This window comes from Mytilus trossulus, chromosome 14, assembly GCF_036588685.1.
Source record: "Mytilus trossulus isolate FHL-02 chromosome 14, PNRI_Mtr1.1.1.hap1, whole genome shotgun sequence".
NCBI classification, from domain to species: Eukaryota; Metazoa; Mollusca; class Bivalvia; order Mytilida; family Mytilidae; genus Mytilus; species Mytilus trossulus.
Window position 1 is genome coordinate 21,673,740 of NC_086386.1, and position 25,977 is coordinate 21,699,716.

Below are 25,977 nucleotides of genomic sequence, written 5' to 3' on the forward strand. Positions count from 1 at the left end.
TATTTGATGATTAATTATGACCTTGGTGAACTTTGAAATTGTCCACATTCTTTTTCTATAATGTTGTCCTTCAACTGTAGATCATTTATCATTTAACAGATTTGAGATATCTATTGTCGTTTTAGAGATAATGCAGTTTGAAGTTTTGAGAGCGGAGGCATGTATTTCTGAATCATCAAGAGCTTACCACGAAAAATGTTTCAGAAATTGAAGAGGTTGACATAGTTATGTGTTTGACCAAATACCGAAAACATTCCATGGAAAAAAACACTAAAAAATCAATTTGAAATTTTCATGTTTTGCATTGACTTTGTAAGTTTCATAACTTCTATTTATATAGTTGATATTGCATCATTATTTGCAGTTAGTCAAATGGGGTCATCTGATATATCAAATTGAAGGTCTTAATAAACTCTACTTAAAAAATGAAAATTTTAAACCCCCTTTTCATCCCAGGGGGAAGGGTGGGGTCATTTAGTGCAAACATTCAAATTTCTCAGATGGTAAGGTTGTCGCATATCAAATGAAAGAACATAAAGCGTACATTTCAAATTTCAAATTGACGTCCCCCAAAAATTGATTGGATGGGGTCATTGAGTGCAAAAAATAAATTTTCTTTTACGATAGGGTTGTTGTATATCAAATGAAAGGTCATGATGTATACATTTGAAATATCAAATTCCCAACCTCCAAAAATTGGTTGGATGAGGTTATTAAGTGCAAAAATCAAACTTTTTAAAACATGGCGTTGTCGCATATCAAATGAAAGCTCATCTACCCTGTGTTACATATTTCATACTTCCGATCTAAAAAATGTAGGCGGATGAGGTCATTAAGTGTAAAAAGCGAAAAGTTACAGAAGGTATGCTTGTCGTATATCGAACGAAAGGTCGTACAAAGCACATTACGAAAACATCACTTTTACAGGAAAGACCTTTCAATTGTTTTACTTTTTAAGGTCTTTCCCCTACGTGAGGAAAGACCTTATTGTTTTTCTAATGTTTTTAAGGTCTTTCCTCTCCGCGAGGAAAGACCTTATTGTTTTTCGCATGTTTTTAAGGTCTTTCCCCTACGTGAGGAAAGACCTTATTGTTTTTCTAATGTTTTTTTTTCTTTTTAAGGTCTTAAGGTCTTTCCCCTACGTGAGGAAAGACCTTATTGTTTTTCTAATGTTTTTTTTTCTTTTTCTTTTTAAGGTCTTTCCCCTACGTGAGGAAAGACCTTATTGTTTTTCTAATGTTTTTTTTTCTTTTTTAAGGTCTTTCCTCTCCGTGAGGAAAGACCTTATTGTTTTTCGCATGTTTTTTTTTTTTTTTTTTCATCCAGCATTTGTTTGACATGGCCTCCCCTCGTTTCTATTGGAGTTATCAAAACCAAATATGGACCATCGGTAGACCTCATTATGAAGTATTACCAGATGAGGCTGTGTAGGATTTCATCCTCCCCTTTAGAAGTTATCTCCCTTTTATTGATTTTTTTCAACATGACCCCCCCTCGTTGTTTTTAAAGATATCATGATCTTATTTGGACAATAGGTACATCTCATCATCATGTATTACCATATGAGGCTGCATAGAATTTCATCATCCCCTTTGAGAGTTATTTCCCCTTGAAACAATTTCTTTTCTTTGCTCATTTCTCAAAAAATGTTAGAGATAGAATCGATTTGAAAACGGCAACATGTACAGGAACAGATGGCAATGTTAATGAACATAAACAATCATTTTGTTATTAACCCTTATAAGGAGTTATTCCCCTTGAAAAATTGTATACAATTTTAGAAAAAATCTATTGCAAGAACTGGAAGTCGTAGAGACTTGGGACCTTCACCAATAATCTTTAATTCATGTGACCTTCAATATGCACCCAAGGTCAAAGGTCACAGAGTGCAAAAAAAAATTACGCTGCAATTTCAAGCTTACATATTAGGAAAACGATAAGACTTTGCTGCCTTCATACAGCGTATAAAATGTTCCTCTCGACGAACTCTACAATTTATATAATAAGCCCAAAAATGTCCGACCGTCTGTTCAAAAGTTACAACGGGATGATTATTAAAAGTATAGTATTTTGTGTATATCTTTTTAAAGGTAACAGATATCAACCTACTATAAACTTAAAAGATGATCAGTAGTTCAAGACCTTCAATTTGAGTTCAATGTCAGGTCATGATGAAATTTCACCTTGACCTTCACATTATACTATGACCTTGACCTTGTGATATTTAAAAGGTCAAGTGGTCTTGAGTTGAATGGTGATAGTCCCATGTCTTTACGACTTCCGGTTCTCAAGTTTTGTATTGCATCATATATTTGATGATTAATTGTGACCTTAGTGAACTTTAAAATTGTCTTAATTCTTTTTCTATAATGTTGTCCTTTAACCGTAGATCATTTATCATTTAACAGATTTGAGATATCTATTGTCGTTTTAGAGATAATGCAGTTTTAAGTTTTGCGAGCGGAGGCATGTATTTCTGAATCATCAAGAGCTTACCACTTAAAATGTTTAAGAAATTGAAGAGGTTGACATAGTTATATGTTTGACAAAATACCAAAAACATTCCATTTAAAAAAACACTAAAAAATTCAATTTGAAATTTTCATGTTTTGCATTGACTTTGTAAGTTTCATAATTTCTATTTATATAGTTGATATTGCATCATTATTTGCACTTTGTCAAATGGGGTCATCTGATATATCAAATTGAAGGTCTTAATAAACTCTACTTAAAAATGAAAATTTGAAACCCCCTTTTCATCCAAGGGAGACGGGTGGGGTCATTTAGTGCAAACATTCAAATTTCTCAGATGGTAAGGTTGTCGCATATCAAATGAAAGAACATAAAGCGAACATTTCAAATTTCAAATTGACGTCTCCCAAAAATGAGTTGGATGGGGTCATTGAGTGCAAAAAATAAATGTTCTTTTAAGGTAGGGTTGTTGTATATCAAATGAAAGGTCATGATGTGTACATTTCAAATAGCAAATTCCTGACCTTCAAAAATTAGTAAGATAGGGTTATTGAGTGGAAAAATCAAACTTTCTAGAATATGGCGTTGTCGCATATCAAATGAAAGCTCATCTACTCTATGTTACATATATAATAATTCCGATCTCAAAAATGTAGGCGGATGAGGTCATTAAGTGATAAAAGTAAAAAGTTTCAGAAGGTATGCTTGTCGTATATCAAACGAAAGGTCGTACAAAGTACATTATGAAAGCATCACTTTTACAGGAAAGACCTTTCAATTGTTTTACAAACAATTGAGATACTAGTTTTTAAGGTCTTTTCCCTACGTGAGGAAAGACCTTATTGTTTTTCTAATGTTTTTTTTTCTTTTTCTTTTTTTTCTTTTTTTTCTTCCAACATTTTTTTGACATGCCCGCATCTTGTTTCTGTTGAAGTTATTAGAACCAAATATGGACCATCGCTAGACATCACCAAGATGTATTACAAAATGTCCCTGTTAAGGATTTCATCATCCCCTTTCGGAGTTATCTCCCTTTTATTGATTTTTTTCAACATGGCCCTCCCTCGATGGTTTTAAAGATATCATGACCTTAATTGGACATAATGTAGATATTATCATGATGTATTACCATGTGAGGCTGAATAGGTTTTCATTGTCCCCAAAGAGAGTTATATCCCCTTGAAACAATTTCTTTCTTTTGCATTTTTCACATAAAGTATAAGAGATAGAATCGATTAGAAAACGGCAACATGTACATGAACAGATGGCAATGCTAATAAACATGTACACTCGTTTTGTTATTAACCCTTATAAGGAGTTATTCCACTTGAAAAAATGTACATAATTTTAGAAAAACTGTATTTCGAGAACCAGAAGTCGTAGAGACTGGGGACCTTCACCAATAATCTTTAATTCATGTGACCTTTAATATACAATCAAGGTCAAAGGTCACTGAGTGCAAAAAAAAATTACGCAGCAATTTCAAGCTTACATATTAGTAAAACGATAAGACTTTGCTGCATACATATAGCATGTAAATTGTTCCTCTCGACGAGCTCTATATTTTATACAATAAGCCCAATAATGTCCGACCGTCTGTTCAAAAGTTACAACGGGATGATTCTTAAAAGTATAGTATTTTGTGTATATCTTTTTAAAGGTAACATATATCAACCTACTATCAACTGCAAAGATGATCAGTATGTCAAGACCTTCAATTTGAGGTCAATGTCAGGTCATGATGAAATTTCACCTTGACCTTCACATTTTACTATGACCTTGACCTTGTGATATTTGAATGGTCAAGTGGTCCTGAGTTGAATGGTGATAGTCCCATGTCTCTACGACTTCCGGTTCTCAAGTTTTGTATTGCATCATATATTTGATGATTAATTGTGACCTTGGTGAACTTTGAAATTGTCCCAATTCTTTTTCTATAATGTTGTCCTTCAACTGTAGATCATTTATCATTTGACAGATTTGAGATATCTATTGTCGTTTTAGAGATAATGCAGTTCGAAGTATTGCGAGCGGCGGCATGTATTTCTGAATCAACACCAGCTTACCACTTAAAATGTTTTAGAAATTGAAGAGGTTAACCTAGTTATATGATTGACCAAATACCAAAAACATTCCATTGAGAAAAACACCAAAAAATCATTTTGAAATTTTCATGTTTTGCATTGACTTTGTAAGTTTCATAACTTCTATTTATATCGTTGATATTGCATCATTTTTGGAACTTTGTCAAATGGGGTCATCTGATATATCAAATTGAAGGTCTCAATAAACTCTACTTAAAAATGAAAATTTTAAACCTCTTTTTCATCCCAGGTGGAAGGGTGGGGTCATTTAGTGCAAGAATTCAAATTTCTCAGATGGTAAGGTTGTCGCATATCAAATGAAAGAACATAAAGCGTACATTTCAAATTTCAAATTGACGTCCCCAAAAAATTGTTGGATGGGGTCATTGAGTGCAAAAAATGATTTTTTTTTACGATAGGGTTGTTGTATATCAAATGAAAGGTCATGATGTGTACATTTGAAATATGAAATTCCCAACCTCCAAAAATTGATTGGATGGGGTTATTAAGTGCAAAAATCAAACTTTTTAGAACATGGCGTTGTCGCATATCAAATGAAAGCTCATCTACCCTGTGTTACATATTTCATACTTCCGATCTCAAAAATGTAGGCGGATGGGGTCATTAAGTGTAAAAAGCGAAAAGTTTCAGAAGGTATGCTTGTCGTATATCAAACGAAAGGTCATACAAAGAACATAACGAAAACATCACTTTTACAGGAAAGACCTTTCAATTGTTTTACAAACAATTGAGATACTAGTTTTGTAATTGTGTTTCTCCTATTCAATATAATGCTTTCAATAAACTATACAATACTATTTATTATAAGATATTTTATGTTCAATATGTACTAAGGGGAGATAATTCATCCTATATTTTTCACACCAATAATTGACAAACTGGTGTAATGCTGTACCTCTCTTGTGACACACCATTTACCTCAACTAATACTTTCTTATGTATATAGAACAATATAATATATTTTCTCTAAAAACAGTGACCTAAATATAATTCTGGCAACCCAAGGAAAACATTCAAACACATTTTACATTCTATTTCTTTTGATACTGTGTGACCTTTGAAAATGTATTAAGACAATGTCAATAAACAAATTAGAAAGCTTCAGCACTTTCAGTGACCTCCACAGTTAAAGAAGGAAAGACACATTAAAAGACAAGATAATTTCTTCTTGCAAAATTAATAGTACATATTACTGTCATACAGATAAAAAAATATTCCCACAAGAACTGTTTTTGCATACCTTATAAACTTTTTATTTATATTATCATTTCCTTAATTTTGATTTTTGTATTGAGACAGCAATCCAATTACAAAAACAACCAAAAGACATCAGTCTTAAAAATATAACCATGTGTCTAAGCCATATTTCAGTTTCTAATTTAGAAAATATTTTTTCATTTTTTAAAAAATAAATATATAAGAAATAAATCAAAAAGCATAATATTCAGTAAACTACACAAAAAATATCCACATACTAAAATACAAATCAATTGTTAAATTCTTGGTTTTTTTTTCATACTATCCTCATCTTCATTTCATCATGAAATATACCATATTGAAAATAGAAAATTTAAGTTAACCCTTTCCTTCATGGATTTTTTTTCTTTCACATACTTGATTCGCATAGGATTTTTTCAATGCAAAAAAAATCATCAGGTTTAAAGTATTAATGCATTGTGAAAACAAATATTTCATCAATGAAAATCAAGTCAGATATTCTTATGAATATCCTTTTCATATCGGATACAAAGTTTTTTAAGTTCGATGCAGATATTTTTTAATAAAAGCATATCATCTAAGGTACTACACAGGCGTCAAAAGGCTCATTATGGAGTAAAGGGGGTAGCGTCAAAAAGCGTCATTATGGAGGAAAGGGTTAAAAACAACTTATTTTTAAATATAAAATTACATTCATTTTAAAAGAATGAAACAACAATTGCCTTGATACTGTATAAAAAATATACATACCACTGAAAATGAATAGGCCTTATTAGAATAATATATATAAACTCCAATCACTAAAAAGTAGATAGTTTTACACCACACACGAAAATTAAATATAAACCAGAAAATTTAAATGGACTGTAATACGATTCTATCATGTTTGTCAACAGGTGGTATTAAAATGAAATCAACGAATAAAATTTCAGCCAATCACATCAAAGCTAAGTATCGTTCAATTCAAAGGACCTTGTTTTGTTAAAATGTGCTAGGCCTAACAGCCTTAGGGCACGGGATTCAAGTCTTTCGATCGTAAAAAAGTTTACAATGGAAGGTATTAGTACTGGGTTTAGTTTACTAGATTTAACACAAATAAAACGATCAGATAGATTTACTTAGTTTTTATGTAAACTATGATAGAATAGTGTTGATATAATGGTGGGAAAATTTATATTGGCGTTAAATATCCCTTAAAAGTGTAATTTGGCATGTTTTTGAGGAATTGAAAAGAAAATTATAGACGAGTAATTTGTTAAATGTTTAAATTAAGTGTAATGGGTCTATAATGTGCAAGTTGACTTCCCGTACCTTGTCAAACTCACAATGCATATTATGACTTCGATAACATATTTATGACTTCAATATGGTAAATTATAACTTCAAAAAAATATGACAGATATAATTTTATACGTCAATTTGTAATAAGACTTATTCAATGCTTCCAAATGTAAAAAGTTTTTATTGGTAATTTGAATAAATAAGCTTTTATATGATATACATGTATGTTTTTTCTTCTTTAAAATGATTAATCTCTTAAACATAAAAATAAAATATCTTTTTATTCTTTAAGAAATCATTGACTCACATAAAAGGATTGACTTCACAATACCCTAGCATATATAAATAACAATTAATCTGCATTTTAATCTTAATCATCCCCAAAAGATACAATTTTAATTTTTAAGCGCTTAAACTTAATTCCATTTCAATAATACAACAGTTTTTCTAACAAATCCTTTCCCCAAAATGTTCCCAGAAGCAACAACATATCGAAATATTGATATTAATTAGTACACCGCTGGTTTTGTTTTTAAAATAACAAAACTAATATAAATAGGTTTTCTGAGGATTAGACGGAATGACAAAGTCACTTTTGATGGATTAAGACCAAAGATTATGAAATATCTATATAAAACAGTAATGTTCCTAAGCTAGCATTATCAATAGTGATTATAAAAGTTATGTCACACACTTTGTTATTATGAATGATATATGTGTATTAAACAGGGATTTATCTGTATGTAACTTCCCAAAACATTCCAGTTATTAGTAATTACAAAGATGACTAAATAACTGGAGTGTAGGACAAACATTCCTTCTACTACTGTCATCTTTTTACTTATTGTACCATAGAGTTAGTTTGCTGATGGAATTAGATATAAGTCCTCAATCTCATTACACTTAGGATAAATCTGGGCCTCCCTCTGGATCTGCCACTGTTAAGGGGTAGAAGAAAATTTACCCCAATGCATTAACTCACAAATTAAGCAGGTTCAACTTAAATTGGTTTAGTTGGGACAGTTAAACATTGATAACCAATGCCAAACTCTGAAACAGTGGTGACGTTGCTTCACTAAACCATCATTAAATAAAACGTAGTGTAGTAAAGAGGAGGTAACCGCTGTTTCGGAGTTTGAACCAATGCATGCTGTATAGCTGGTACCCTAACTGACAGAACAGTATTTATGGTACAAGTCTACCTGCCGAGGACATCGTCCCCCATGCCTTTAAGTTATTTACAGTATGCCAGTATGTTGAAAAGTTTATAATACATGATCATGAAGTTATGACTTGAATCAGGAGTAATTACCAGTTATTTAGTTTCAGAATAGACTGAAATTTTATCGTAAATTACAATTTAAATGTTCATGTTAAAGCATGGCATTGACAACTCCAGTCAACATCAGATTTTATCATACATGGTTAGATTTAATTTCAATTAAACATGATAAAATCTTTTTGGTTCTTTTACATTCCAATGATTTTAAACGAAATTTATAATTGGTGTCAACTTTCTCCAGAGCTAGATGAAATATTGATACTATCAGAATTAAGAAGACTTTAAGGCAACATGGAATAATTTTCAAGCTGTATAAATTGTCTTTTGAAGGGTGTTCATTTACTTTTTACATGAAGAATAAAAAAACCATCTAAAAGTCTTTTTTATTATACAATCAATGTTTTTTACGGATGTTCTCATTCTTTGAATTATCACATGGATTCTAATATAAGTCCATTTAATAAAAAAAAATAGGATGCTTCTATTAACATGGATGTCACTCCTCCAAACTTTTGTAAAATAAGGCAAACAAAATATGGTATATTGAAGGGGAATAAACAAGAAACAGTTTACAACTAGTGCTCTGTGCTTCATGTAACAGAAATTACCCCAAAATATTGAAATTTACATCAGACCACACCACCCACTAACACTACTCCTCCTAAAAAAACTCAGACTTAAAATAAAATAAAACTTTGGATATTGCAAATATTTCTGTAATAAAGTGCATAGTTTACAAAATGCACTTGGTGTTTCCCTTACACATAGATGTAGATATCTATTTAGTCCATTTAAAGTATTCTATTCCCATTAGCCTGGTTTTTAATGAAACAAACAGTATTAACTTCTTATTGTTTGAGATCAAAGTTTGATGGAAAACCTATTTTGGACTAGAATGCTATGCTTTTTCTCTCTTTTATCATTCCTTTACGGTTCCTACAAAGGAAAGCTGAGATCTTGTCGAACCATTTACTGAGATCAAAATCATGGGGGAAAAGGGAACTAGTTTTATGACTGTATATTCGGTATACTTTTTTTAATAAAATGCAACTTAATATCGGTTTATCTTTAGAATGAATCTGATACACTTGTACTTTTATCTTTAAAATCAGATTTAAATTGCTAAATGTAGCCATACCTGATCTTATCATCAGTACAAAGAAAGAAAAAAATAAGGGAAAGGGTATCATACAATAGGAAAAAATCAATAAAGCCTTGAAAACTTGAAATTGTAACTAATTTCAATTGTGCACAAAATGCAATTACAAGTGCACCATTGGGCGGTAATGAGATCTTATTTCGGTTAAACTGATTAATAAGTTGATAATGTGTATTCCTTTCTTCAAAAACAATTTTACTATTTAATAGATTTTGTATCAATTCCAAAATATGTCTGAATTGTTCGATATAAAAAATTAAAACATTTAATCCATGAGAATTTTATGATTAAAATTTAAATAATTTAATTCTAGCTGAACAGAAGAAATTGTGTAACAAAGAGAAAAAAAAGCCTGTAGACTATTTATTGTGTATTTCCTACAAAAAACACCACAGAAGTTTATGTGTCAAGTAGCTCAATATTTCTCTCTCTAAGATGCACATGAAAGGTCAAAGCTGACAAAGGGAATGAAGAAAACGACACTTCAAACAGCAGTATCATACAAGATGACATCTCTCTTTTATTCATGACTTTTCCTGTCTTTTTATCTTATTTAGAGAACAGCAGCTTGTAAAATATATCAACCAAAGTAGCACCCTTAATTCAGATAAATAGATCCTGTATTCAACTTTCTCTATACAGATGGGCGTTAGAGACATTCGGACACCCATAGTTTAAGATTCTTTATTATTCTAAACTTTCGAGTGGACACAAGGAGTATGGACCTTTAGAATTTTAAATAAAAGTTAAATCAGGCAGAAATGTAAGCACAATTCACTAACATAAAAATGATTGTATAAAATACCAAGTAAATCGTCTGAAATGTGATGACAAATTCTCTGACAAGGACAAAAATCAAGTAATAATTAGAAACATATCTGACCAGTCTAAGTTGGCAATCTAAAGTTAATTTCAAGTTTAAAAGTGGATGGACATTATTGTTAAATATGGTAATTCATGAAATTATGAAAACATTGGTCTTTTAAATTGAAATTAGGTAACATCCATTACTAATACATTTTTGACTCAAGAGTTTTATGAAACAAGTGTTCATAGGTATAGTTACAAGCTGTACAGATAAATTTACCTTTATAAACTATTATCTTTACTTTCAACTGTTTCTTAATCTTTCCTGAATATCAAACCTGAAAAAATAAAATAAAAAGTATTATTGCATGGAGGTTATAAGTACATTAATTTTACATTGTTATACTGCACCAGTAAACAGTTGTTTTTTTTAAAGTATTTCTGCGATCTGATTTAGTCTTGTATTCATCTACCCTTTATACAATCTCAATTTACCCATAGTTATGACTAATATGTGCTGGTACTAACCAATGCCTTATCTAATTTCACCTTTTTTTCTTAATAATTTGGGATGTGTGTGAATGGTTTGCAACAATGACTTAATTAAGCATGAAAAGACATCTTCATAATAGTATACTTTCTTCCTGCTCCATAACAAGCTTTACTCAAATGTTCTAAGTTAGATTTTTGCATATCTTCCCATCATTTATACATACAACTTATTCATGAATTCAATCTTACTTTTCCTTAGAAAATAATGCATATATACATTTTCATGGAGGTATATCTAAAACGCATTTTGATGTTTCAACGTAAAGCTCTCCTTTATGCAGAATGATCAAAGACAAACCTATGAAAAAATTCAAATCAGCTTTAATCCATCGTCTATATCAGAAAGGAATTCAATTTCTGTGTAAATGATAGTACTTTTGTAAAGGTCATGCTGTAATGATGTTCTAATTAAAAGGGAATCTAGTACCCGGTAATTCTAATCCTCATGAATAATACATAACCATGGATGAAATCAGCAATGATTTCACGCTTATTACAAAAATATCACTTCATTTTCATTTTCAATAAACTCAAAGATCATCAACAATAATGGAACTAGCGATTTAATTTACTAGGCAAATAATATGATTTATACATATAGGGGTGATGTATTGTCAGACCAGATGTAAATTCAATGGCAATCAAATACGTAGAATTTTTAATTATGTAAAAATTGGATCACACACGCCCCTGAAATTAAAATATCTTTATCCTCCATTGCACATACTGAGGGTCTATGTATCATTGAAGGCGTAATATGGGTAGCCACTATTGTAAAAACTTCACCCAATTTAGCACTATGAAGAGCTAGTACATGAACTTTTTTCAATACATTGTATCAAGAATAGGCATCAAGGTCACATGGCAATGTTGTGTAAGAAGATACTTTCATTGACTCAATTTCCGTTTAGAATGTAAGATTAAGATAAATTAAGGATATGTAGTGTGATTGCCAAAGAGACAACTATCAACTACAGTCCAAACGACGTAGATGTAAGCAATTATAGGTTGCTGTATCACCTACAACAACGAGCAAAACCCATACCATATTGGATATAAAAGATCCTGAATGGGAAATAATTCCAAAGAGAAAACTAAAGGCCTGAATAATGAGAAAATAATTATCTAAATAGCATGATTAACATCAACTCAATTACAGGATCCTGACTTGGGATGGGGACATAAAGAATATAGCTAGGGTTAAACATGTTTGTAAGCGTTGACATGCCTTAACAGTTAATATTTCCAAATTTTTAAGTTCTAATAAAATCATGGAACTTATTCTTTCTTTATTTCAGAAATTCTGAGAGTCAAGGTTAAAAAATGGATGGATATACACACAGTAACCCACAGATGGACAATGTCATTACAGTATGCCATTCCTCTGTGAGTTGCGGTATAATGAAGAAACACAAAATTCATGTACACGAAAGAGAAAGATTGCATGACCAGTCCACATGTCTTATATTTCAGATGTTAATTCCATTTGCAGACCAAATTAGAAGCCAACAAAACTGAGTCCACTTTGGAGTCTATCAGGAATTTTGTTTGCAATTTAAGATAATTATTGGAATTGGAAAATCAACTCCTTTCCTCTTTACAAGAGCTGTAACCAAAAGTGTTTTAATGTAATAGATTTCAGTAATGCTATTTCTTGTGCTTTACTTGGCTTTGCTGATTTGATTAATAAATGTCAAAACAAATGCCATGTGGCCTCACAATTCCATTTCATTCAAAGTTGGTCAGGAAGATGTTTAGATGAAAGTCTACTACACATCTTGCTGACCTGCGATTCTGTCTATCTAAAGTAAGGTATCCAGATTTGGTGTAAATATGTCACCACTAAAATTTTAACCACAATTATTTACAGCTATTAACATACAAATGAATGTCAAATACCAAACAATTTGTTTTGTCACAATTAAGGTAAGGAACAAATGATCATTAGACAATGCAATTAAAATTGATTTTTTTTTATTTTCAAGCATATTTTACGGAGGCCAAAGGAGTATTTATGTGCAATTTTGAAATAAATTAAAAAAAATATGGAGAATATGGATATGGGCTACAGATGCCCCTGCTTGTAAAACTGCAGGAGTCAACTTCCAAAAATGGATGCAGGAATCATAAAAAATCACTTATTTAAGACATTTTTGTGATTTTAAGCATTGGGTATGAGATTCATAACATTTGGTTAAGGCAAAAAAAGTTAGAAAACTGAAAAGACAGATTTAGCAATATTTTCATATATAAAGGGGCATAACTCAAGAACAGTAAACTTGATGCCACTCAATCACAAACTTGATCTGTGTTTTGAGGAAATAGCATTAAATCAGAAAAAAAACCCAGCAATGAATCATGTAGGGATAAATCATGTTCTTGTTCTAATACAATCTGTGCCAATATTCACCAGAGGATAAACTATATATGATGTGGTCTTTAATCTTACAAGATATTTTTTAACTGTATACAAATAAATTATGAACCTAAACCTTTCATGTCTGTATAACTTATTTATGGCTATTTAGAGCTTATTTGACAAACAAATAATCTGTACTTGTCTTAGTTATAAATTTGTTTTTTGTCAATTTAATGTGAGGCGAAAAGCCAAAATATATTTTCTTGCTTTTGTACGAACCATTTGCTCATTTTCTTAATTTATTTCGTACATTTATTTGATGTTTTTATAAATGAAAAAGCAATCATGGTTTGAAATTAAAATTTCATAATTGTTCCATCAACTGGTCTATTTTACTCTAATGTATTTTTTAATGGTCCATCAACATTAACAAATCTATCATTTTTATATCAAATTATTCTTTAGATAAATAGATTGATACATTAGAAAAACTGAACTATATGGTTGAGAAAAAAAACTTGTGTGATGGACAACATTAACGCTACTAAAAAGCCAACCCTGAGCATTTGATTTCACATTTAAATTCTTACATTACAATTATGAATCATGCAGACAAAAACAACTGGCTTCTTGATATCTTATGTCAGAGTCAATCTTTTATCATCTTTACTCATATAAACACAGCTTGTAAAAAACTTGCATGTCGAAAAGGATAAAAAAGATACAAAAAAGGCTAATTTGACCTTTGAAGATCTAGATCATACATCTGATCTTTTCTCTTTCAGAAAATTATTTACGTCCCAGGTGGATAAAACCAAAGGGTCATTAAACAAGTAAATTTTACATAATTTGCTCAATTTTCATTTCCATGTTAGAAAAAGCCGTGAAACAATTGAACTGAGTTGTGCTTGGATGATTACAGCTTGTTCTATCACATGAATAATTCAATCAAATATTGTTTGTTTTTATGATAATTTGTTAGAAGGTATGATCTTCTGTATACTGGTCAGATCAAAAGTGTCTTTCAATGAATAATTAGCATACAAATCATGATTCTGAAAATACTCCCTCATCATCAGTGGTCATTGCAAATAATGAATATCTCAATCCTTTCTAGTAGGGCAGAAGAAAATATCAACATGGCCAAATCAAGAGTGAATGAAAACCCAAAATTAAAACAAAACACATGGTTTGGCAATGCCACTAATACCACCATATCAGGACAAGCCACAGCTTACTCTAGCTTTGCAACATTTGTCACAGGCAAGGCCAAAGAAAAAAGTTCAATAAACTTGTATATGCAATTCATACAACAAGGAAAAACTTGCATGTCAGAGATATACATTAGATACAGAAAAGGTCATACTATCTCTTAACCTTGAAAAGGGATATAATCCAACTATTTGATCCTTCACAAAAGTTATTTTTCAGTAGTGCCCTTAAATTCTCATTTAACAAAAAAGATAAAGATCTTTAATGCACAGCAAAAACATTAAAATTCAGACAATAATTGCTGTATTGTGTTATTTGCACATTTTAACAACTAAAACCAGATATAGATCTTTAAAGAATTCTCTGATTTCTTGTCATTTTCCATTTCCTTTCTTAAAAAATATGGGTACTATTCAACTAAGCAATTATATACCCTCTGTCTTTGATAAAATGATTACCTTAACTTTATGCATTTAAATGAGTACTTCCGACATGGATAAAGATGCATTCTATGGGGCTTTTGTTTCTGGCAAATACAATTAATTTTAACAGTAAATTCAAGCTTCAAATTTTTTTATTTAAAAGAAAGGTTGAATCATTGGTGTTGAAGTATAGTACAGCTGGAGTAGGCACCTATGAATCATTTGAATTAAAAGACTCATTTATCTATCACAGAAAGCAGGTCATTAAGAAATAGTGATTTTTTATGAGGGGATTCAGGGGAAGTAATTCTTTTTGAAATACATTTTTTTTGTATTGTTTATTTTTGAATGACACATTTCAAACTTAGTCCATAATCATTAATAATTCAAAGTATACTAAAGCATTCATCAAATTTTTACTTATTATAGTAAACATATGCTAGGCACAAAATTTTGCTATATTGCCACGGCTTGGATTTTTTTTTTTTTTTTTTACATTAATACAGAATAAAAATGCACAATTCCTTCTTACGAAAAAAAGAACTATGACAACCATATTTTCTCAATTGTTTTCAATATCTATGATATTTTTCCAATCCAGTGATGACAGAGTACACCTAAAGACCTTAATTTCACACTGACATTAATTATGTCTCGCACCTCTTTTCAGGAAATATTAAATTTTAAAACGATAAAGACATTTTAACGGCCTGACATCATTATAAAATATTAACATTTACGGTTACTGATCATTGTTTCTTGGTGGATAAAAACCTGTTGTTGACACCAAAGATCTAGCGTCATTAAATAGTCATTGAATTCTCCTCAACTTTTAAATTAATAGTGATTTCAAATTTCACCCTTTTGATGCATTTTTTCACAATCAGAATATTAAATTTAAAAGGGTGAAAATATCTATTAAAGGTCACTTATTGAGATAAAATTAAAAAAAAAATGAAACCTTAATCAAAGTTCATAAAAAGTATTAAATTGGCGTAATTATTGAATTGAAATGTACATTTTCATTTTTAATAGTTTGCAGAGGTAAATTATCAGCATCATCCAAATATTTCTTTTTTTGTATTAAAATAAATTAAATTCATTTGCAGGGCATACAATCTATAAGAGATCTTTCATTAATTGCTCAATGAAGTTTTGACAAAATTTTATTTTGTTATGTGCTGAAGGAATATGCAAATCCAAATCACCCTGCATGACTTACCTTTTGAAATAATTCTGTATAATTTTGATATGTTTGAGGTAAAACACACAATTTTGTATTTCAATTTTTTCAGGAAAAAAGCCAGAAGAAAGAGATGTTTTCATCAGGTGTTTGTAGAATTTTTCCTTATTAAGTTTACAGTCATTTCAATTAGTTACCAAAAAAAAACCCAACTGCTTTGTGTTGTTTAAATAGATGTAATCATTGGTAGGAGAAAGCCTTAAAAATATTCCTGCACTACAAATGCTACATTTTCAATATTTCCAAATCTGTCAGGTAAAATCAATCTTAACAGTTTTTTTGGTATTCTGTCTATATATCAGATATAATTGCCAATTTGACAACACTCAACCAGAGAAAAATCAGTGGCAGATCCAGGTTGAGAGTTACGGGTGTTAGAACCCCCATTTTTTGGACAATCTATGCATTTTAATGGGGACATATAGTTGGGACACCCCTCCCTTTTGAAAATGACAGGATCCACCCATGCAAATGTCCCTCTAAATCATCAAGTATTTATTATCATCCTAATTTCCAAGTTTTGGATTGAGGTAAATCTAGATGAACATTTCAGAAGAACAGGATTTTTAACATGATATTTTCATTGTTGATTATTTTTCTCCAGTTTTATGCTAGGTAATCTAATTAGATGATGCCTGCTTTCAGAAACAGCACATTTATGGTAGTACCAATTTTCACAAAACCACTTTGATTATGCATGTGACTATTTCTACTAGTCTCAGATTCCTGTCATAATTAAATGATGTAAAATGTGGATGTTAATTATCTGCCTCTACTAGTGTATGCTTACTTTTTTTAAATTCAGATTCCAGTTTTGAATATAAATGTATGGTGTACAGTTTGACATTTTATTGAGAATTGAGAACAAATTATCTGACTTCTTCCTGGAATGAATCATTGTAGTTTTTAGCGTTATATTATATTAATAATTTACTGAAAACCAGATTCATAATGTATCATCTAAACAATCTTTTAACTAAAGATTATTAGAGTGTCAACTTCTTTCAAAGACAGCTTTCAACATAAAATAAGGGAAATAACATTTGGATTAAAGAAAAATGAAATATTTTAGTTCAATGGGAAAGTTGTTTTTTAAAAGTACATTCATTGCATCACACATTTTTTAAATTTTCATATGATTTTCTCAGACTATGAAATCAAAGGGAAAAAATGGTGAAAAAGTGAAAAAAAGTTTCAGAAAAAATAACAATATAGTTAATTTAAAAACAAATCTAACTTCAAATTTGTTTTCAATGTTTTAACATTATATTTCAGTATAATCCAGTATATGCAATAAATACTTAATAAAATGATACAATAAAACTACTTATAATAATAAGTATTCTTCAAATAAAATAAATAAATATAACACTCAGTCTATACATAACTATTACCTTTGTATAACAGTGATATCTAGTCCCTTTAATACTAAGGCTCAGGTAAAAAATGACGATAAACTTGTCAAAAACCGAGATGTCAATTATCAAACTTTAGGTCATGTGACTTTGTGATCTTCCACTCATATCTTTAAAATCTAATAACAATAAAATGAAAACACAGATGTTTAACGTTTTACAATAAATTGAAAATTACAAATATTACTTTGAACATATAAAAATATCAATATTACCAGTATTTTCACACTCATGTGTAAAGTACTTTTTGTCATCATGTCTAGTAAATAGATCTACTTACAGCTTTTCAATTCTATAAACTTATGATGAAGCAATTCTTAAATAATTTTAGGCCTTTTGTCATTTTTAATATTTTTGTCAATAAGAAATCAGGGTAAATGAGTGCATGTTTTGTTCCTAAAAAAAGACCAGTTATGATAACACACAAAGAATTGGTTTAGACATAAATCTATACATGCATATATTTTAGCGATGAACTATACGCTTTTTCTTTTTGATTTCAACTATATTCAAGTCATGATACAAACATGAAATATTTTGTAAAGCATGTTTTTGTTTTGTGCTGTTTCACCACTGACCAAGGTTGGAAAAAGTTTGGCACCATCGAACTAGTTAACCTCACCACGATCTGTAACGTAAGGGTACCCAAATTGCACCGAGTACCCAAATTGCATCTATTCAGAAAAAATAGCAACGGAAATCTTACAAGATTTCCTAGAGACTAAACAATTTGTATTTTTATGATTTGATACTACGCACGTCTCTCAACATAGGTAAACATATTTAGATATGCACAAAACGTTCACAGTATTTATCAACAGATGGACTGTTTACTGAAAATGAAAAATGTACAAAAACGTCACCATGCGACGTCATCAAAACGTCATCTTTTTAAAATTAGCAAATACAATATATTATAAGTATCCATTTCATAAAATATGAAGAGTAAGAATGGACTAATATCCAATTGTTTAAAATATTTGAAGAAATTAAACAGAAGCTCGGTTATTAGACTGTTGACGATGTGAATTTAAGCATGGATGCAATTTGGGTACTCCTCATTACAGAATCATGGATAGTTTGGAGGTTGATTCAAACCCAATTTTTTATGACTCAATATGGATTAAAAATCAAACTGGTTTACCTATACAATGAAGAAGGATAGGGCTACAAAATAAACACAGTATGGAAATTTTTTTCTGGATCATAAAAAAACGTAGGTGAAAAAACTGTCAAAATAGGTGCAATTTGGGTACCGTCACGTTATGTATGTGCCTGTCTAAAGTCAGAAGCCTCTTTTTCAGTGGTTGTTGTTTGTTGCTGTGTTCATTGTTTTGTTTATTAATAAGGCAGTTAGTTTTCTCTTTTAAATTGTTTTACATTTGTCATTTTGGGTCTTTTACAGCTGACTATGAGGCATGGGCTGGTTCATGATTGAAGGCTGTACAGTGACCTAACATAGTTATTAATTTTTGTGTATTTTGGTCTCTTGAGCTGTCTCATTTGCAATCATACCACATATTTTGTATATGAAAGTCCACCAAAAGCTCACACAGTCAAGTCAGTTATTAGGAATTCATAGATGAAATTATCATTTTTTCTTTCTTTCAAATACTGGTACCTGTTGATCAATTTGTCTGGTCTTCAGGTGCTCACTCCAATATATAAATGTAATTATTACCTGCAAAAGAGATGAAGAAGTTGCATGTGTTGTTGTGCTAAACATACCCTCTCTCTCTTAATTCAAAGTATCAAAATACAAGAAGTCTGCCAGATACCAAATATTTTAAAGTCAACATGTGTTACTTAAGTGACACATCAGCAGTAGACATGCTTCCAAACACCTGGTTTTAGACTTGGTTCATGTTGCTCAGTTTTAGATGTGGTTCGTGTTGCTCAGTTTTAGATGTGGTTCATGTTGCTCAGTTTTAGATGTGGTTCGTGTTGCTCAGTTTAAGATGTGGTTCGTGTTGCTCAGTTTTAGATGTGGTTCATGTTGCTCAGTTTTAGATGTGGTTCGTGATGCTCAGTTTAAGATGTGGTTCGTGTTGCTCAGTTTTAGATGTGGTTCGTGTTGCTCAGTTTTAGATGTGGTTCGAGATTGCTCAGTTTTAGATGTGGTTCGTGTTGCTCAGTTTTAGATGTGGTTTGTGTTGCTCAGTTTTAGATGTGGTTCGTGTTGCTCAGTTTTAGATGTGGTTCGTGTTACTCAGTTTTAGATGTGGTTCGTGTTGCTCAGTTTTAGATGTGGTTCGTGTTGCTCAGTTTTAGATGTGGTTCGTGTTGCTCAGTTCTAGATGTGGTTCATGTTGCTCAGTCTTTTACGATGTTGTGTTTTGTATACTGCTGTTTATCGTTATTCATTTCTGCCATGTCATTGTAAATTTGTCATTGACTGACCGGGTATTGTGCCCACACATGACAATGACTTCGGTCGTGACTTCATCTAGTTAATATGATAAAGGACGGTCCTCTGATAAAACAATGGTGAAATACAACAGAAACATATATGTCAAAGTGCCGTCCTATCATTAACTTAAAAATAATAAAGGATCTTGAATTTCAAACCCTTTTAGTTGATAATGCTCTATCAGGAAAACTAAAATATGCAACAGGGGCTGATCCAGCCATTTTAAAAAGGGGGGTTACCAACCCTATTCAAAGGGGGGTTCCAACTATATGTCCCCATTCAAATGCATTGATAGTCCAAATAAAGGGGTGACTCCAACCCCCCAGAACCCCCCCTGGATCTGCCACTGTGCAAGTATCTTATACTTGTGCTTACAACATTATGGAGAATTGGGAAAAGTTGGGACGAGACTTTAGTTTTTTTTTACGATGGATGGAAAGACATGCATGTACACAGTATATAAAAATTATATCATTGTTATTTTAAAACAAGGGAAAAAAGTTGATCACAGCGGATTTAACGGATTATACATCTGTGATTTCAATTGCATTATCAAAATTAAATATGAGAACTGATTCTTAAGTAGTGGAAAAAGTATTTGGTTAAACGACAATGTTGACCTTTTGAAAATTTATGACATTAAAAATTATAATTAACTGTATTTTATAACAATAAAATTTTAATGTGGAAACAATATCTTAAATCATAACTATGTAGTTTGTCATGATGAATTCATCTATTATGATGCTGTTGTAATTATGTAGTTTGTTTTCCATGATGGATAATAAAATAACAAGGCTATAAATTTGAACAATATACTATATATGTTATTATTATGTCAAGGAAGACGATATTTTAAATGAATCTTTCAGACAAACTTAAAGAGTACAGTCATCAAGTTTACGTAACTTTATGTAAATTAACATTTGTCCTTTGTATGTAATAAACTTCTGCTCAAACTCCTCTTATTGATTGAATTATCTCGTATGCATACATGAAAGGGTATTTAAAAGGAAGTATTGCATTTTTTGATGAATATGTTATTTATATGCTGGAATCGGTTTTTTATGTTTTTCTATGCAGGTATTGATAGACTTTAGGAAATTTTGTAGCAAACCCTTTGAGTTTCCTCCACTGACAGAAAAATAGGTATTCATCTATTCATGTGTGATTTTGCTTAAAAGAGACAGTAACTATCACTAATACAAATGGAGGATGTGCCAATGGGACACATATGATATATGATGCCCCCCCCCCCCCCTTTTTTGCATATGATATAAAGTTATAAAGGGACATTACTGAAGTACAGTAAAGGTGACGCTACCCAAATTTGTACTTGATCTGAGATTTTTTGGTAATAAGAATTGATTAAGTTATAAAATTTGGTTGAGGTAAACTCAAGTGAGAGAACTAAACTAAATATTCAGTATTTTTTCAATTTGAAAAGGGGCATAACTCTAGATCAATAAAAGTGACAACCCAAAAATACACATATGATCTGTAATTTTTGTAAATGAGCATCAACTTAAGTTAAAGAACAGAAATGAAAAATTCAGCATTTTTTTCCATTTATAAAGGGGCATAACTGGAGAACACTAAAAGTGACATCACAAAAAATCAAACTTGAACTATATGTTGTAGTAATAAACCTTGTGTATCAATCTGAAAGTATTTGGATTAGGCAAACTTAACTTAAAGAACAGAAACCAACTTTGGGTCGTAAGGATGGACAGACATGTGGATGTCTTGATGGACAAGAGTAAAACTAAATGCTCCCTACGCTACAGCAGGGGACATAAATAAATATGGTCAATTTTATTAACTTATAATTGCACACTTTGATATAAATCATCATTTTAGGGATTTTGAAGCTTTACTGGTGAGGCTTTTATTTGGCTATACCGCTTAGTCAATGTGACAATATAATTGTATTATAGCCCACATGTTACATAGCCTTATAGTGTCTACACAGTGAAAATAACTACTTTATGTGTTAGATTTAACACCTTGAGGAAACAACAACTAACCTAATACTAACCTTTTATAAACACCATTCAAAACACACTACTGTGAAGATGGGTAATTAAATTCTTCTCCTTTTCTTTAAAAATTGTAGGTCTTTAAAAACCTGTAATTTAATAACATATAGAGTAAAACATATTATCAAATTTCAAACAAGATTTGGTGAATATTTTGAAATAAAACAACCCCCTATGGCATGGATCACATCCTTAATGATTGAAAAAACAAGCTCAGATGTCAAATACGAAAACTAATTAAACTGGCGAGATTTTCCTGTGCCGAAAGGCCGCTTGTGTCAGTAACAAATGAGACTGGTCCAACTCTGGCCATTATTCATCAGTTTATGGCGATATAACTGTGACCTGAACCTAAAACTTTGACCACCCATCTATCACAATTGTCAACAAGAGTGTCATGAGTCACACAGATGGTCCGTATCTTTGAGGAATTTACTAATGTTATCATCATCTAGACTACCTTTTTTTACCTGAATATGACAATTTAATTTGTTTTACATCCTATGTAGCTATAACATACATCAAATACCTGACTTTACTTAAGATAAAAGTCAACCTTAGCTAACTAGACAAAAAATATATATACATACATCTTAAAACAAGAAGAGCTATACATCTTAAAACATATATACAGTGGGCTCCAACTAATTGAAAAAATTGTCGAAGCACATGTTTTAACTGGTACAGTGTTAATCATTCTTATTCTTTCATTGGCAATTTTTAAGGTTAAGGATCATTATAACTTTTATATAATCTGTTATTTTTGTTCATTTTAGCAAGGACTTATATAGATACGTCCCTGATTTTAGTAACAAAAAAATATCATGCCTAATGTTTCTTCTGATAGAAAGGGAAGTGATTGTTGGTACTGAAGGATGGGCCAGACCTATATGATATAGAATCAGAATGCTAAAGCCTAGTGATGGCTAAAAAGAACAGGCAATTAGTGGAAATGTGTCCAATAACTTTGGTAAAGTTTGGATTTATTTTGCAAGGTTAAGAAACTCATCTTATTTGGATACCACATTTTTAATTGGTTTTGTATTTTCATAAAAATCTTGATATGATAGTACTGTTATCTTTAATAGGTACAGATAACTTCAATTACACAAATATATCTGAATAAAACCCTATAATATTTTACTCATATACAGGAACTTATAAAATTCAACACAAGAAGTAGTATTATGGCATATAAATCTAAGGTGTCTAGTCAATTAATTAAAAGTTAAATAAAAACACTCAATACTGACAACTGTACATTGGTTTGACATTTTGTTACCAGATGTCTAATTAATATAATCCTTCTAAACATACTAAATAATATTTGCCACACTTAATAATTATCTAACATGTCCACACTCAGGTGTAATTGAGCCAAGCTTTTCCAGCACTCAGACACAGTCAAGAGTACTTGAGTGTTTTAATAGTCTCTGGACCAGCATGAGGTAAACATTTCTCATTACACGTTTACCTGCAGGGGGTCGGTCATTATAGTATGTACCTGGATACAGACAGACAAAATTATAGGATGTGATGTAGTCTATTAATTAACATGTCTAATTCTTATCCCTATCTTCTGTTTTATCTCATAACATCTAACAATTAGTGAAAAACACCTGTAATCTTAAGCAATACCTGTCATTTATTATATTTTTACCTAATCTTTCATATAGTCAGCATGAGCTCTATATATTTGTAAGGTTGATTAAATATAAACACTGCATATAGGGTTAAAAGCAGAAGCTGACCATGCAATGGCTGTATGGCCAGTGAAAGTGGTTAAAAAGTTCAATTTGTTGTAAAAGCAGGATAACCATTTTTGTCAAATGAAAATTACGAACAATAAATCAAATTCTAAAATAGTCAGGTAACTTATAAGAAAATGTGAGACCTGCAGACAAAAGTAAAATGTTTTCCCTCATTTATTATTAGACAAAGAAACTATATCTTTGAATTTTTTTTTTAAAGTATTAACCAGATAAGTATTTCAACGAAAGCTAGATCAAGCTCTTAATTTAATGGAAAACATTTTTGGAAAATTTCTAAAGTTTTGGTATCAAATTTTTCTACTTTTTATCATTGTGTAGTAGGACAAATCAGACACTTGTAAAAGTCACCATAACCTTTCATCACAAATAGCCGAAACTTGAAGGTGAAGAAAAGCTGAACAATACTAAAAATTTTCACCTTACACCAAGAAAGAGGTGATCAACAATAACTGACCAGAAATGTAAATAAACTATATTTGTTGGGTAAACAAAATGCATAATGACCAGCTTCAGGGTGTTTGTCAACGTCCAGGTCCCGACAAATTATAAGAAAATTATCCTTATTTGTTTAAGACAAGAAGTGAAAGGAAGGATGGCTAGATAATGGGTTGTATGTCACTTGTACAGGGTAAAATAATAATAATTTTATGCACAGCAGGAATTGTAATGAGACTTTTACAATTGTCACCTGTTGACAAGTAAATTTTGAAATCATTTTCCAGAACAATTTAACACTTGCATAAATAGTAATCATTTTAAAAAGGATTTAGGTATCTGTAAAAATTGTAATGAAAGTGTCTCCTCATTCAAAATTTAAATCACAAATCAATTAACTTTTACCATGAGTAAAGAGCAATGCATTTTAAAGTATCAGATTAAACAATTTGAGCTTCTCAAATTTCTGAACTATTTGATGTTAGGTAATATAAGTGTACAACAATTAAACCAGAATCTATGTATTCCTCCAAATTAAAGGTTTTAAATTTTAACATTTAAAAAAACTTTCTCAATCCTGGGAAAAAGTCATTAAGATCTCCCATTCTAGAGACTTAACAAAGGATTGTTGTCCAATAATGCTCTGTTCTGCATGTGGAAAGTAAATCAGTGCTTTAATTACCCTGCCACATTCTGCTTCCCAAGTCAGGATCCAGTAATTTAGTGGTTGCCGTTTATTGCTGACTGCTACATATTTTTTTCATTTATTATTTTGTAAATAAGTGAGGCCTTTATGTTTTCTTGTTTTAAATTTGTCATTTCAGGGCCTTTTATAGCCGACTATGTAGTATGGGCTTTGCTCATTGTTGAAGACCCATTCAGTGACTTAAAGTTGTTAATGTTTGTGTCATTTGGTCTCTTGTGGAGAGTTGTCTCATTGCCAATCAGAACACATCTTCTTTTTATAATAAATCAATTGGTAACAGTCAGATGTGGTTTTAAGGGGAGGGAGTCAAGGGGGAACCTAGCTTACACTTAATAAGGCTGACAATTTAGGTTATTTTTCTAAGTTAGTTTACAGCCTCATTGATATAGACCTCACTGATGAATGAGCAAACAGTTTAATGAATTCAATATTTCCTACCCCCTAGGCATTATACTAATAAGCAAAAAATAAGCTAATGTAAAAAAAAATAATACATAAAAATAATACTTTCTAAAAGACATTTATTTCCCATATATTTTTATATCTAATTTTACAATCAATAGAATGTTATCATTTAAAAGATTTAAAAGATAGGCAAATATAGTTACGAGATAGACTGCAGTCAAATAATTTAGAAACGATATTATCAAAAATTCCATCAATATTTTACTAATGTTCCTTTTAGATATCAAAGACGTTAAAATGATACATAAAGACATCAGTATTTCCTTTTTTACATAAGTCATTTAACATTCTGTGTTTGTAGTTATTTTTATGCTGTTTGATATAATCTAACAACATTAAGCGATCTTGTTAAATGAGTCGAGCATAAAATTCAGCAACTAATGGGTCAGTGAGTTTGCAAAAAGAGATAATCGTTTTAAATTAGGAAATTGTAATTTTGAAGTTTTTGAAGATTGTGACCAATTTTTCGTCAGAATTTTTTTCGACAGATATATGTTACGATACAAGATTTTGATCATTTTAATAATTTGTCATTGAGAATGAATTTTGACATTTGTGGAGATCTAATCCTTTGTAAAGAACAGGGTTACTTGTCTTGATTTAACCCATTTGACCTTCCTTCT

At 30.8% G+C, this 25,977-nt stretch overlaps 1 protein-coding gene across 4 annotated transcripts in view; it reads right to left on the reverse strand.

The window, feature by feature from the left end:
• Nucleotides 1-25,977, reverse strand: part of LOC134698155 (protocadherin-11 X-linked-like) — a 56,566-nt gene that overhangs the window by 23,702 nt on the left and 6,887 nt on the right. Inside the window, exons 3-5 of one of the 4 annotated variants that reach the window (XM_063560462.1) lie at nucleotides 21,976-22,065; nucleotides 17,507-17,646; nucleotides 10,605-10,662 (exon numbers count right to left, since the gene is read on the reverse strand). The gene's annotated coding sequence lies outside the window, so the exon portion shown is untranslated. Of the gene's footprint in view, nucleotides 1-6,545; nucleotides 6,777-10,604; nucleotides 10,663-17,506; nucleotides 17,647-19,148; nucleotides 19,212-21,975; nucleotides 22,066-25,977 lie in introns of those variants that run through there. The other 3 variants (XM_063560463.1, XM_063560465.1, XM_063560466.1) reach the window with 3 other exon arrangements.